The 16368-nt window shown below is 37.6% G+C and overlaps 1 protein-coding gene and 1 long non-coding RNA gene across 13 annotated transcripts in view; one reads left to right on the forward strand and one right to left on the reverse strand.

Annotated features, from left to right (window-relative positions):
• The window catches only part of CEP128 (centrosomal protein 128), a 182382-nt gene that overhangs the window by 77614 nt on the left and 88400 nt on the right, over nucleotides 1–16368 (reverse strand). The gene's annotated exons all lie outside the window — the stretch shown is intronic.
• Nucleotides 1–16368, forward strand: part of LOC113444087 (uncharacterized) — a 65530-nt gene that overhangs the window by 17244 nt on the left and 31918 nt on the right. For 2 of the 4 annotated variants that reach the window (XR_015741118.1, XR_015741115.1), the window contains one exon: nucleotides 10281–10722. This is a non-coding gene — a long non-coding RNA (uncharacterized LOC113444087). Of the gene's footprint in view, nucleotides 1–10280; nucleotides 10723–11112; nucleotides 11143–16368 lie in introns of all 4 variants that reach the window. The other 2 variants (XR_015741116.1, XR_015741117.1) reach the window with 2 other exon arrangements.

The following is a 16368-nucleotide window of genomic DNA, read 5'->3' on the forward strand; positions in this document are numbered from 1 at the left end:
GGAGCATGTTCCCCTTGTGCATCCAATGCACTTTGGCACCACCAAGGCTGCCAGCAGCTCATGCAGGTCCATTAGGCCGCTGCCATCGCTGCCTGGAGCACCAGCCCGGAGGAGGCGAAAAGGCCTGCTACAAAGGCTGAATAGTGATAAAACATGCCCATTCCCAGCAGGCAAAAGGCGGCCACTGCGAATGGGGAAAGTTCAATCCGTATCGGTGCTATGGCCATCCAAGCCCAGCTGGGCTCACATGCTTCCCTCCCATCTTTCCTGGGATTGGGTAATCAGGGCTTTGATGGGGATCTGTCTTTCCCCACTTGTGGTGGCCGTTTTTTTTGCCTGCTGGGCCTGGGCATACTTTACCATCTCTATTCAGCCTTTCTAGCTAGCCACCTTGCCTCCTTCAGGCTGGGCAGGCCTGGCACTCTGAACCATGCCTTCCAAGGACACTGGCCGAGAAGGAATTTGGCTGCAACCCTCAGCTCGGAACAGAGATGCGGCCACCAGGTGCTGCAAGACAGAAGGCTGCCTTCAGTTCAGGAAAGGGACTGCAGCCTGGGGGGCTCCGTCTGAAGGAACTGCATCAATCGGGAAGCACCCCCAAAACGCTCTGGAGCTGCTACTCGCAGGGCAGGGAGGGGGTCTCCTTGCCAAGCAGCCCCAGTGAATGAGTTGCATCACTGGGGGGGGGGGGGTCTCTACTCCTGGCAGCTCCTGCGTGGCAATGAATGCATTAATAGGAACACAAGGAACAGATCAGGGGATCGTTGTTCCATATTACTCTGTCTTGGACAGACCTCCACTATGATGGATTGTGTCTATGAAGGGGGAGGTGGTATGATGGATTACAGTGCAATTTCCAAAGAGATAGCACATTCCAGGTTGGGGGGGGGGGGACACAAGATATGATATGAGACAACAGAGTATGGAGATGGATAAGAGAAAGAGATTTAGGATAGCCACTTCCGAGAATCTCTCTGGGTATATCAATTACCATTAGAGTTAATCTGGCAAGATTCTCTCTGCATGGTTTGTGCAAATAAAGAAGTGAACTGGCTGGATTGTTCTGTATTGTTCTTGGACTGGCCTGACATCCACTTGGAGTAACGTGTTCAGCCCTCTGCAAAATTTTAAATGAGAATGATAAATTGAAGGAAATTCAGAAGAGGATTGCCAAAATAGTGAAAAACTGGAAATCATGACCCATAAGAAACAAAGAATCTGGGTGTCAAACCTGATCAAGGAAGCTAGATTCACATGGAGTCTCATTAATACAACATAAAAATCCATTAAACTAAATAATTGTATCTTAGCTCTCATTTATTAGCATATTAAGGTGTAATCTTCTTTTGCACACTTATTTAGATGGACTGATGCCTCACCTATGAGCTCAGGCTGGAAGTTTTATCTGTTTCTCATCTGTCCTGTTTAGAATTCCTCATATAGGTAATCCTTGACTTACAACCAATCATTTATTGTTCGTTCGATGTTACAACAACATTGAAAAAAGTTACTTATTACCAGTTTTCATACTTACAACTGTTTTATCCCCAAGATCACATAATCAGAATGGATAGAGCACCTTCAGTTCTGAGAGGCAAGCTGTTGCATTGATTAACTGTTCTCACTATCAGGAAATCCTTTCTTATTTCCAAGTGGAATCTTCCTCTGATAAACTTCCACACAGTGTTTCTTGACAGGCACTCAGGTCTATGGACCTTTTCCAGATGACAGCACCTTCATTAGGCTAAACATAGTTCTCTTAATTGTTCATTATATGATTTAGCCTCCAAACCACTTATTGTCTTGGTTTTCTCTTCTTTGCATTTTTTCTAGGGCCCCAACATCTTTCTTGTATTGTGGTGACCAGACCTGACTGCAGAATTCCAAATGTGACCTCACTACTATAATAAAATATAAGCTAAAGTATCTTAAGCAAAGGTCTAAATACTAATATTAATCAATTGTAATTAATTAAATGTTAAAAATAAAAAATATTCTAATGTGGTATCATACAGTATATTATTTGTACCATTTTTCCCTTTAAAAATTATCTATGCTAACCTAAAATGGCATTTGACACTCTAAGCATTTCAGGACATTATTCAAAGTTTGCAAAGCATTATTTATGGCTTATCACATTTCAGGGTTAAGCCCATGAATTAAACATTGGAAATTCTAAATTCCTCTTTCAAGAAACTTACCATTACTAGCTTTAACTTCTGCCTGTGTATGCATTTTAGTACTTGTTACTACCACTGCATATCTTTTAAGAGTGCTTCACCTGGTGTTCTTCCCCAACCCTGGTATAAGAAAGAGGTACAAATGGCCCTTACATCTTTGTTTCTTTCTATTTAATTAAAATGAAAATAAAATAAAATAATTTCCACAGTGTTGCTTCCTGTCCAAATAGCACTGAGAGGTATGATTAGCACAATTAATCTTTTTCCTCTGAGGATCAGATCAATCTCACAAGGGATAAATAAAATCAAACTTCAAAGGAAAGGAAGTGGGAAAGAGACAATGTAAAAATCCTTTTTAGCTTTTAATAGACACATAAAAAGGAGACAAAATAAAAAGTTATTTAAATTACATAGATTATCTTAATAAGCAAATATAGATCTAAACCAATGGAAAAGTATAAGGTTCTGACAGACCACAAGATGATGCTGTTCTACTTCATTTATGAAACAGCTTTGCTGTGAAGTGGTTCCAAGTTACAAAAACACACCAAGTTCTCAGCTCATGCATAGGTTATAAATACCAGAAATAAATATTAGACATAAAAACCCACTTGACTAATTTATAGTCAATGTCACTCAAAATTCTATATCAATATCCTAGCTAAATTTATGTTGGCCTTCTCAAGTACACTAGAAAGAAAACACAACCAAATATGCTAATTCTACCTTTTTATAAGGCTGCATTAACATAACCTTATAAGTCTTTTGATAGAAATCTACTGCCATATATTTTATGCCTAAGAAGTGAGGGAGGTTACTTTCTGAGTCTCTCTCTCTCTCTCTCCCTCCTCCCCCCCCCTCTTATTCAGTAAATTACACAATCATGGTTATGAGGTTTAGAAATATCAATCTGCAATAGACAACATAAACTAATATTTCAAAATATTTCCAGCTGTTAAAGTTATTTTTCCATTTCTAATATGCAATCATGTGAAGTATTAGTGAGACCATACTTGGAACACTGCATCCAGTTTGGGTCACCATATTACAAAAAAGATGTTGGGAATTTGGGAAAAAGTGCAGAGAAGAACAACTAAGATGATTAAGAATCTGGAGACTAAAACATATGAAGAACAGCTGCAGCAATTGGGTATGGCTAGTCTAGAGAAAAGAAGGACTAGAGGTGACATGATAGCAGTATACCAGTGTTTGAGGGGCTGCCAGAAAGAAGAGGGGGACAACTTGTTTTCCAAAGTACCAGAAGACAAGACAAGAAACAATGGATGGAAATTAATCGAGGAGAGAAGCAACCTGGAATTAAAGAGAAACTTCCTAACAGTGAGAACAATTAACCACTGGAACAGCTTTGCCTTCAGAAGTTGTGGATGCTTCATCACTGGAGGTCTTTAAGAAGAAACTGGACAACCACTTGTCTGAAATGTTATAGAGGAGGGGGGTCTCCAACCTTGGCAACTTTAAGACTTGTGGACTTCAACTTCCAGAATTCCTCAGCCAGCAAAACTGGCTGAGGAATTCTGGGAATTGAAGTCCACAAGTCTTAAAGTTGCCAAGGTTGGAGACCACTGTTATAATCTCCTGTTTGAGCAGGGAATTGGACTAGGTCCCTTCCAGCTCTAGTCTGATTGAATAAATTAAATTGATTGAAAACAAACTCTACACTATATATAAAATTACCACATCTTTTTATTTTACATTGATAATGTTCACAAATTTACATCAATAATACCAGAGAGGTTAAAAATGCTGTTACTCTAAGTTAATAAACCTCAAATGTATTTTTGTAAAATTATGGGAACCATATTTCATCTATTATGGCAATTTCCAGTATGTTTTCTCCAAATATAATTCTGAGGGCAGGACAAGAAGCAATGGGTAGAAACTAATCAAGGAGAGAAGCAACTTAGAACTAAGGAGAAATTTCCTGACAGAACAATTAATCAGAGGAACAACTTGCCTAAAGAAGCTGTAAATGCTCCAACACTGGAAGTTTTAAACAAGATTGGATAACCATTTGTCTGAAGTGGCATAAGGTTTCCTGCCTAAGCAGGGGGTTGGACTAGAAGACCTCCAAGGTCCCTTCCAACTCTATTATTCTATTCTATTCTTTCTTATATCAGCATGTTAGTCAAAAATGTTGAGCTTTAACTGCTTCTCTCTGGAATTTACATAAATGGGTAGGAATCTAGTTTCTTTTTAAAGACTTTTTGGAGAGGGGAGATAATGAAACTGCTTGTGCACAGCATTCTGATTTAAGCACCTTTTCACCCTTTTATATTAAGATCACACACACAATACCCAGAAATAAGGGCCAATAGGATAATTAAATTAGGTATCATCATTATCATCACCACCACCTAAAACTTTTTCTCAATTTTTTTCCACATCAAATTGCTCTCTAGGGTACTATTTCTAGATTAACTGTTGGTAATGAAAGCTTGTATTCCATTACACAATTCTAAAGAGACATGCACAAGTGACAAGATCTTTAATTTATTTCTGTAACTTACTTTAGGCATTTGAAAAATGATTTTTAGAAGTGCTACTGTTCAATAGAACAAACACTGGCAGTTCACAGTAGCCATATGACAGCTGTTTCCTTAATATTTTAAACATTCAAGCATTCATGTCCATTGCCATTAGTATCAGTGTAATCGCTTCTCTTTATTTATTGTTTAAAAACATAGAACTATTTTTGAACTACTGAGTAATCCTCTCAAATCATCTTCTATTGCTCCCTGATGTCCTCATTTTTTTCAAGCCTATCATCACCAAAGTTCATTTCACCATGTACAAAATCAAATTGTCTCAAATACAAAGTTTGAACTCACAGACTGTTCTTTCTTATAGCAAGCATGTGACTAGCTAATCAGTACTGTCTCACTAATGTAAACTGAGTAAAAGGATTGAGTGAGGACAATGAGAGATACAATGTCATGGCCTTAAATTGAGTAAAAGTCCTTTGTATAGACTTAGAATTTCTTATTTAAAAAAAAGATAAAAGTCATGGCTCCACAGATAAAATGAAGTATTGGCTAATGTACGCTCACCTTGATATAGCAGAACTTCTTGATTTAAGTATAAAGACAATGGTATAGTTAACTGATTAAGTCAAAGTAATACTAGACTGTTACCAGTTGAACTCAAGACATAAAAGACTATAAGGGAAATGTGATTTTTAATGACCTGATGATGACCTATATCCTTGATGGTGAACCTATGGCACACGTGCTGGAAGTGGTACACAGAGCCATCTCCGCCAGCATGAGAGCTGTCGCCCCAGAGCAGATCCAATGGGCAGGCGTGCATGCTGTCCACCCACCAGCTGATCGTTGGGGAACTGCCGCGCATGTGTGGGGGCGGGGGACACGCAGGAGATGCGTGCGCATACACAGAAATGCATGGTGCACATGGAGGTGTTGCACACACATGCGCAAAAGCAGGTGGTGCACATGGGGGTCACACGCACATGCGTAGAAGTGCACGGTGTGGGGGTTGCACGTGCATGTGCAGGGGGCATGGGGGGCCCCATGCACATTGCCTTATGGGTGCTGGCAAGTGTGCACATGCATACTTTTGGCATGTGAGGACGGAAAGGTTATCCATCACTGACCTATATCAAGACTTGAATGTGCTGATCAGGATGAGGATCGTACACCTGCCCTGGTCCTTTTCGATGTCTTAGTGGCCTCTGATACCTTTGACTATGGTATTGTTCTGCACTGGCTGCAGAAGCTGGGAACTGGAGGCACGTGGTTTTTTTGTAGTGGTTCTGTTCTTTCCACATTGGCTAGTTCTAGTCAGCAGTGATCAGAGAGAAGAAATCAGCACTGATGCCCCAAAACATGCTGCAATCCTAGACAACACTAGAGATTCTGTCTTCTGATTCCCGGAAGCTGTTATGGTCTGGATAAGAGGGAACAGACTTACTCTGAATCTTAGTAAGTAGCTACTGCTTGTACATCAGAATTGCTTTATGCCTCTTGCATTATTTCTGGACAGGGTTGGACTGCCCCTGAAAGAGGAGAGCTATATCTTTGGGGTTTTCCTGAATTCAGGGTTCCTGCAAGAAATTCATTGACATGGATGCTTGCCAGCGAATGTATGTTACACCTATTTTGTGGGTCCTGTGCTGGCTTCTCATTAGGTTCTGAGTGCAGTTTAAGGTGCTGGCTTTCATATGTAAAGCCCTTATGGCTTGGTGTCAGTTTACTTGCAAGACAGCATTTCTCCAATGGAGTTGGCATGATCACTTCAAGTCAAGCAACGTTGTCTCCTAGTTTGGGGAAGCCAGAGGGCTGAAACTTAGAGGTATTGCATCTTCATAATGGGGCCAGCTCTACAGAATGGTCTCCTTTGGAAGATTCTATTTACTCCGTTATCTAGTTTCCAGAAGCAGTTGAAAATATAACTTTTCTAGATGCCAGATATAATTTTGGTATCTTTAAATATAGTACCTTTTATTATGTATGTTTACTGTCGTTATGCCATTGTTTCGTTAACAATGTAGGAGTACATATTGTATTTTCATTTACATGATAGAATACAAATTTTGACTAATAATACCCTTGTTCATTATTAAAGATTCAATACAACTACACAGAATACTAGGTGTAACATGTAGCACCAGTTACTATTTTTTTTATAAAGGAACAACTGCTAAAAATAATTTAAAAAATACAATTGATTTGTCATCTAGAGCAGGGGTCGCCAACCTTTTGGACCTCAGGGACCACCAAACTCACAATTTTAGATCCCAGGGACCACTAACTGGGTTCTGTGGGTGTGGCCTAATTTGTGGGTGTGGCTTGGCAGTCATGTGACTGACTGGGCATGGCTTGTATCTAAATATTGTAAATATTTATATAAATATTGATTCTTTTTATAAAAAAGAGCAACTTTTACCCAAAATCAGGCAAAGCAGGCAGGCAGATTGAGTTGCTCACAGAATCAGATTCATTCAGAAATCTATCTATCTGCCATTGGCTAGCTCAATCTGTCACATAAAATTTGCTAGCAAGCAAACTCACAAAATTAACTCACAACATACCATGTATGTAAATATTGATTTTTTTTATAAAAAAAGAGCAACTTTTACCCAAAATCAGGCAAATTGAGTTGCTCACAGAATCATTCAGTGATCTATCTATCTGCCATTGGCTAGCTCAGTTTCTCAAATTTGCTTGCCGTGAGTCTGCACTGAATTTGCTTGCAAGCAAACCTTCAGTCCTAAGGGAAGTTTGGCTGTACTTAAAAGCACAGCCGAAGATCTAAAGACTAGCTAGAAAGCAAGAAATCCAACCATTTCCTGCTTCCTAGCTAATCTAAATCTCCTGGCACAGCAGAATAGATGATGGTCGGAAAAAGGAAAAATAGAAATTTAGCAGGCAAGTTTACCGGGTAAGGAGTAAGTGGGCGGGCAGGGTTCCTGCAGGCTATGTGGGCGGCACAGCCTTGTGTTTCTGCACAGCCTGGATTAATTGCTTGGGGGGGTTGCTCTGGAGGTGAGATTTCTCTGCGGCCCACCAAAATTTTCTCATGGCCCACCAGTGGGCCACGGCCCACCGGTTGGTGACCGCTTAACTAGAGACATATAACAGTATGAAAACATGTTTCCTTTTATTAGTCATCCAGGTCTTCAACAATTTTCTTTTCTTTGACTTCCAGGAAAAGATAACTATAAAAGTAAAAGGGTATTTAATTGGGAATGAGGATTAAAAAGAACTCAGTTATGTGCACAAAGTGAACTGGGAAAGCAATAGTTAACTCTGTAAAAAAGGAACAATTTATGTGAGGCAAGACTCTGTCATAAAAGGCAAGGGATTAGGGCACACTGATTATGAGAATAGGAATGGTGTGTCTGTGTGTCCATAAGTGTATGTGTGTGCATATTTTCTGCCTGAAATTCACTTGGGAGGCCACAAACAGATGCAAATCTTTCCTCAGGAGTACGTGGGCTGAACATAAAACACACATATTTGGAATGTCCTGTTTGTTTCTGTTTGTTAGTTCTTTGTAACTGGATACTGCTGAACAAATTAAGTTAGGACAAAAAAAAGGAAGAAAACACAGTTTGCACATTTGTGATGCAACTTTACAGATCCAATTCAGATATTACTCCAATTCTCTCATCTGTTTGAGAAGGTCAAGAAAGATGGAATACACATGCTTGTATTAATTAAGGCAAGACCTACACTTGCCAAAAATGTATAACAGACAGAAAGCTGTCCACAAATGCACAGCTTAGAACATTTTGAAAGTCATTATTCCAGTTTCAGAATGAAAAAGCTACTTAACAGCAGCCAGTTTGGTCTAGTGGTTAAGGCATCAGACTACAGAGCAAAAGATGGTGAGTTTAAGTCCTGCCTTGGCCAGGAAAGCCAGCTGGGTGACCTTGGGCCAGTCACTGTCGCTCAGCCCAATTCACCTCATAGGTAGGTTGGTATGGCAAAAATAAAGAGGAGAAAGATGTGTTCATCACCTTAACTTATCTGCAAAGGTGAAAAATGAATGAATTAGAAATCACAGTCTAGCTTTCGTTTGACTCAAGGCAATCCTGTCATCCTTTTGCCATCTTCTTTTACTATTTATTTTCTCATACAGCATTTCTCTCTCTACCCATCACAGAGAATTGGAGTAAGTACACAGGCTTTTGCTATCAGCTGTTAGTTGAAAGACATAACTCCCAACTGAATTAAGAAGTTGATATAATTAGCACTAATTCCATCACACATACCCAATCTAGAAAGAAAAATATATAAAGAATAGGTATTTTTATGCGACAACATAGAAACATCAGCATTTGTATTTTTATACCACTATGACAATGCAAAGAATCCAGTTTAAGTGTGCCAATCCGGTGCAATGTTTTATGATCACACCAGTTCTTGGAAACTGGCCTATTAGGAACATAATTATTTCAAGTATCTTGAGTTTTCCTAGCAACTGAGAATAAACATAAACTGAAATGGATTTCTTTAAAAAAAAAACCTTAAGAACATACTTCTTATAATCAATCTGATCTTGTATGAGTTCATTTTATTATGGCCCTTAGGCAGCAAATGAAACAAAATAAAAGAAAAAAGAAACAAAAAGTAAAAATATCACGAACAAGCCAAATATAGCAATCCCTCAGTCCATTATGGATCACCCTTAGAATCTTGATGCTAAATAACAGAAATTTGCAAGGTGATATGTTGTTTGAAAAATCTTATCAGCAAGTAAGAAATCAACATATAAAATATCTATCTGACCTGATAAAAGGGGAGAAATAAAGGTTTTATGTAATATATACTAGGTAAAAGAATATGTGGAACAATTATCTCTCTTGTACAAATTTAAAGCTGAAGAAGCTTTCTGGATGAGAAGCAAAATGTCTTTAAAGAAAAATAGGAAAGTCCAGTTGCCTCTTGAAAAAAGCACCTTTGGGACAATCATGATCTGGATGACTGAGAATCTCTATAGATGTGCAAATTTAAAGTTAAATTTATTATAATAGACATATATTTGGTGATACGGTAGTTTTCTTTTGAGCACATAGATATGACCAAATGGAATCCATTAAAGGTAAATGTGACAAATGGGAAAAACCCTCAAGTAAACAAATAAACCCTTATAACACATTTCAGACAGTAGATATATAGCCAGGGTTATTAGACTATCTAGACATCAGACACTGAGCCTTATAAGGTTATAACATTTTTACCCAAGATATACAGATATTGTGGATGCACAACCCTATCCTACTTCTTAGTATGAGCAAAAGGGACATGGAAGGTAGAGAAAATGAATATTTTATCCATCTGAAAAAAGATGGAGAAAATGAACAGAAAACATTGACCTTTAAAGTTCAAGAAATCAGTTTACTTTGTTGTTACACAGTAGGGACTAGACAGTCTATTTTGATGACTGATGACCATACAAAGAAATGCCATTTGCTTACTAACATAATATATCAAGGATGATCTTCCTGTCTTATATAGAATATGGTTCCATTTCAAATAAAAGACAAAATGGAAATGTAACTAAAGCTGGTATTCCAGGTATAAAGGTTTTTATCTGTTACCTCTGTGATTATTTCAGGAATAAAAATATTTACAACACTGGCATTCTAAGAAAAAGATGTATGGACATGGCATCAGGATAAGCTGACAGACAGCTGAATGATTTCGAAGACATGAACAGGTAGACTGATGAAAATCTTTTTGCTAAGAGCTATACAGAATAGAGCTCTGCTGGACATTCTACTGACAGAAATTCCGGTTCTTCCATTTCAACTGTAATTTTCCTTCAGTCAGATCATTAGCCAGTTAAGTGTCTTTGCGTTCTTTAAGGCAGATTTCGCTAATCAAGTATGTCCGGAAGAAACTTTCCCAAATGACCCCCTATGGAAGCATTTACTGTGAACTCACAGCATCTGTTAAAAAATTCGTTGTTGTTGATGACGTTGGTAGCATCTCACTTATCCTGGGAATGATTCAGAGGAGTTCACATGCTGCCCACGTTGCCAATTTTCTGGTGTCAGGTGAATCCTTTTTTAATTTCCAAGATATTTTAATAATCACTGTGGTATTTTAAAGTTGAATAGCTATTTTGTTTTTGTGGGTACTTTGTGCTTACTATAATGTATATTTTTATATGCTATACTGATTGCTATTACCATTCCAGCTCGATTTTTATTTTGTTTGAGGTCTGGGGTTAAATTTGAATATTGCTTTGAATATTGCTTCTATATAAATTTGCTTGTTTATAATATGCTTTGATTGACTGTAGAGAACTCAAGTAAAAAGCTATTTATGGCCTATTATTGGGCCTTATATAAAGAAAATAATTAAATAAAATAAATGGAGTAGGAGAGAATCTAAACAAAGTGAAAAAAATGTGAGAATACAATTAAATGTATTCTGCTGTTCAGTTCTGCAGGTCAAAATCATTCTTCTTGTAGGTAAGTGTTTGCATGCTTCATTATCTTCTCCAAATGACTGCACCCTTTATATGCAACTGAAGATGTGACATTTGGAGGGCAGCAAGTTGAGGGAAGTTGATATATGAATGGAATAACTTGGCATTTTTGCAAGCATCTCATTCTGTTTGATTTATTATTATGGATCAAATCTTTATTACGGTCATAGACCAGCATATTATCATCATGTAAACAAATTGAACTCTCGTGAAAGAATATTAGAATGCTTTGCTTTTTGCTACATATTTCTTTTGCCTTATCAACCTCATAGATCAGGGTTTGAAATTCCTGACAGGTCTTTATTCAGAGCTTTCAATCATGGTTACTACTATATTCATGAGATCAGCACATGAGAAATTTGGGCTACTGGCTATCTTTTTCCTTATTCCAGGTTTCCATATTCTTCCATTTGTTCCCCCATTTCTCATTTTCTTTATTTTTGTATTTCTATCCAGTAACAGTGACTGTAACCGTGTGGTACTGAATATGCTTTAAAATGTTGTTCTCACCTGCCACATGCAACATAACCAAATAATGCAGTATGATTAAAAAAAACAACCCAAAAAGATCTCACAGATTATAGATGACGCTTTACACACACACACACACACTATTCAAAGAACTTTGTTTCTAGTCCAGGAAAACATAATTGTCAACTCATAAAGTATTTCTATGGTCTTTTTAGAGTTGCCAACAGAAAGGGAGTGGGGAAAGGGGTTTGAAAGAACAGTGCGGCAGCTTGGAAATCGAAAGTGCATTCCATAAATAGTTTTTCAAAGATAGTAACTAGATGAATGAAGTTTTTGCTGTGCAAATGTCTAACTGGAGAACATGATTGATGACTCTTGGATATGGAATGTCTCATTGGAGAATATGAATTATGATACACCCAGGGGGTGGGGGGAAACCAGGGTCAAGGGTGACAATGAATTATGTGTCTCAGTCGGCCACACCCAGGCAGTGCCGGACATGTTAACACCCAATAAATCCCTTTGAAGGAAGTTTGGCTCGAAACTCATGATTTAATTGGGGTAACTGCTGGAATCCTGACAATAATTACACCAAGAAGAAAATAATGCTTCATCTTTCCTTCTATCAGAACTTGTTGTTTTGTAAATTTATATAGCTGCCATCTCACATACATGACTCTGAGCAGAAGATACATACCACAATCAGCCTGAAAGTGCATATAAATCAAAATTATAGTCTTGTAGTTTTGAAAATAGACTTATATTAGTTATTACTCTCAAAGATTTTCCTGGCTCTGTATACTAGTGTAGTTTGCAGTATATCCATAAATACGTAAGTCTAATATTAAAAACAAGTCAATTTTTTTTAAAAGAGCTTTTAAAAATGTTCTTTGGTTATCTTCAGTATGCTATTATGTCCTTAATCCCAGAACATCTCATTATTGTTATGCAAAACCTATGCACAAGATATGAAAACCACAGTCCAATACACAACAAAACAAACTGGCTACAATTGAATAAAGGAGTAGGACAAAATGCATCTTCTCTCCTTAATACGATGAGCATATAAATATGGAAGTTAGAATAAAAGATGAGCATGGTTTTAAAACTGGAGGTGTAAACATTAATAACCTGTCCCATGTCTATAACACTGAAACTGCATAGATAGTTGAAACTGCAAAGCCCTAGTAATGAAACTCAAGGAGAACAGTGAAAAATGTGACTAACATTAAAAATAGTAATAACTGAACTAATGACAACAGATACAGCTGACAGCCTTAGAAGTAGCAATGAAGCTGTTAAAGTAGGCGATAGTTTCTGTTTTTTAGGATTGACTATCAGCCATTAAAGAACCATCACTAAAGAAATACAGTGCATACTAGCACTTGGTAGGGTAGGAATCAAGGATCCAAATCTTCAAACAATATTTTTCCCACACAACACTTAAACTGGACTCTTAAGAAACAAGATAGAAAGACAATGTTTTGAACTTTAGAGTTGGAGAAGATTCTTGGGAATACCATGATTAGTCAAGAAAACAAAAGGATCATTGAACAAATAAACTCCAAATTCTCACTAGATGCACAAATAACAAAGCTCAAATAATCCTCCAATCATTTTGGACACATTATGTGAAGACTTAGCTCTCTGGAGAAGTCTATAACATTAGGAAAGGTAGAAGGCAAAAAAAGGAAGAGAATAATCAGCAGCAGAGTGGATAAACTTGATTATATGTGAGGGATGTACTGTTGGAAGACTGGAGACATATCATCCTGCAGAGGATCTATGTAGTCACTATCAGTCAACACCAATTTGATGCCATTGTGAAAAAAAATATTTATCATTCATCAATATATACACAATTTCTGTAACACCAGAGATTATGCATTAGATATCACTTGTGTTTTCTTGAACATCATCTAGACACATGATATATAAACTACATTATTATTTTTTAATGTAAACAGGTTCTCTGCATGTGTGCATAGTTTTTATTCAATAAATCTATCTTCTGGACTTTTGTGTTAGAAATGTGATAAACAAGCAAACAAACAAAATAAATACATTTTCCATTACTTCAGAAAATTACATTATCGCCCCTGTGAATAAAGTTATTTTCCAAATACATCAATTTATTGTAAATCTGCTAATCTGTGTAACCTTTGTAAAGAGGTTCTTCACTGAAACATGCATACATATTTATATGTATTTAAGTATATAGGGGTGAAAAGACTACACTTAGAAACTTTGGGAATCTGCATCTCCAGGTTTTTGAATATGCTCTGGAATGTGCATATTGTAATTCACATTTGTACAAGAGCAGAAGGAAAAAAACAACACATATGGGATTCAACAGGATAGTAGCTTCATTTTCTAGTCCTCATACAAATTATACAGTGTCACCTTGAGTTGTGAAGTTTATTGCTCTCTGAGTGCATTTTATAAGGCTAGTGGGTATAATGCAATCTAATTATATTGGTAATAGATGCCATGAAACAAGAGCCTGTGACATAACAGCAGTTGCTAAATTGTTTTAGTTTCTTTCTCTTCATTCAACATTAACATTTCTGCTCTGCTAGAAATCTGCAAGTTCCTTTATTAAACATTCATGCAGCTGCTATACTATAGTAAAACATACCAATGAGACATAAGACTCTTTAGTGCAGTACAAAAAATAGTCTTTTAGAAATTATTCACAAATTCCTTCCTTCTTGCCTCAATCCAAGCCTTGCCAAAATAAATTTTAATTACAGATACAAATAACAGATAATCAGAGTTGGAAGGGACCTTGTAGGTCATCTAGTCCAACCCCCCGCCCAAGCGGGAGACCCTACACCATTTCGGACAAATGGCAGTCCAATGTTTTCTTGAAAATCTCAACTGATGGCGCTCCCACAACTTCCAAGGGCAAGCTGTTCCATTGGTTGATTGTTCTCACTGCCAGAAAGTTTCTCCTTATTTCCAGGTTAAATCTCTCGTTCAGTTACCATCCATTATGCCTTGTCTGGCCTACAGGAGCTTTAGAAAATAGCTTGACCCCTTCCTCCCTGTGGCAGCCCCTCAAATATTGGAAGACTGCTGTCATGTCTCCCCTGGTCCTTCTCTTTACTAGACTAGCCAAGCCCAGCTCCTGCAACCATTCATTGTATGTTTTAGCCTCCAGTCCCCTAATCATTCTGGTTGCTCTTCTCAGAACTTTTTCTAGAGCCTCAACATCTTTTTTATAATGTGGTGACCAAAACTGGATGCAGTACTCTAGGTGTGGTCTTACTAAGGCTTTAAAGAATGGTATTAGTACTTCCCTTGATCTTGACTGTATCCCTCTGTTAATACAATTTAGGATTGCGTTAGCTTTTTTGGCGGCTGCTGCACACTGCTGACTCATATTTTACTGGTTGTCCACTAAGACTCCAAGAACCCTCTCACAGTTACTGCTATTGAGCCTGGTTTCATCCAGTCTATATGTGTACTTTTGGTTTTTCTTGCCTAAGTGTAGGACTTTACTTTTCACTACATTGAATTTCATTTTATTAGATATGGCCCAGTGTTCTATCTAGTCTGTCAAGATCCATCTGGATCTTGAGCCTATCTTCTTGGGTGTTAGCTATTCCTGCCAGCTTAGTTTCATCTGCAAATTTGGTAAGTTCCCCTTCTATTCCCTCATCTAAGTCGTTAATGAAGATATTGAAGAGTATTGGGGCTAAGACGGAACCTTGTGGCACCCCACTGCTTACTTCCCTCCATGTAGACTTAGACCCATTAAGGACTACTTGTTGAGTACGGTTTGCCAGCCAGTTGCGAATCCATCAAGTGGTGGTGCTATCTATTCCACTTTTTTCTAGCTTACTAACAGGTAGGTTGTAGTCCACTTTATCGAATGCCTTGCTGAAATCTAAATATATTATGTCCACAGTATTTTGCTGGTCTACTAATTTAGTTACTGTGTTGAAGAATGAAATAAGATTGGTTTGGCATGATCTGTTTTTAACAAACCCGTGTTGACTGCTAGTTATTAATTAATTTGTGTTCTGTTCCAACTATGGAATAGCTAGATTCTTGATATCTATGAAAAGGGACATTCCCATTTACAGATTTCAAACTAAAGAATTTTCATCTTATTGAATCTCCTACCTATATTGCAGAATCACAAACCACTAATTTAGGGAGACAACCCGTCCTACATAAGTACTGCATAAGGATATTCAGAGACTGTGAATTCTAGTTTTCCATTAAGCATGAAAGCCAGCTGGGTGATTTTGAGCCATTCTCTCTCAGCCCATCTCAATTCCCAGGATTGTTATTGTGGGGGGAAATTGGAAGGGAGCATTAGGTGCACTGTCTCGAAATGTACAAAATACAGGAGAGATATAAATCTAATCTAATCCAATCTACCCCCATTAAAAAAGTGATAGAAAAAAATAGAAAACTTAATTAATTATCTGTGTGTCTATTCAAGTATGGTTCCTTCTTCGGGTTCATTTCCCTTCACTCATATACCCATCCATGCAACTTTTTATAGAAACACACTGATTACTCTCTTAAAACACATATAATTTGGAGTCTACAAGAAACTACCTTGCAAACAGATCAAAAATGAGAAAAAAATTCAATCTTGGCCAGCAAGAAAACTTAGAAAGGAAACATGCATTGTAGCTGCAATAGAGATTCAATTCTGAATGATATCCACAAGGGTTTAGGCCTTTTCTAGGAGCACTGATAACGGAATACAGTAGAACTT

The sequence above is a fragment of the Pseudonaja textilis genome, chromosome 1 (assembly GCF_049901715.1).
Source record: "Pseudonaja textilis isolate UNSWEBS1 chromosome 1, rPseTex1.2, whole genome shotgun sequence".
Taxonomy (NCBI): domain Eukaryota; kingdom Metazoa; phylum Chordata; class Lepidosauria; order Squamata; family Elapidae; genus Pseudonaja; species Pseudonaja textilis.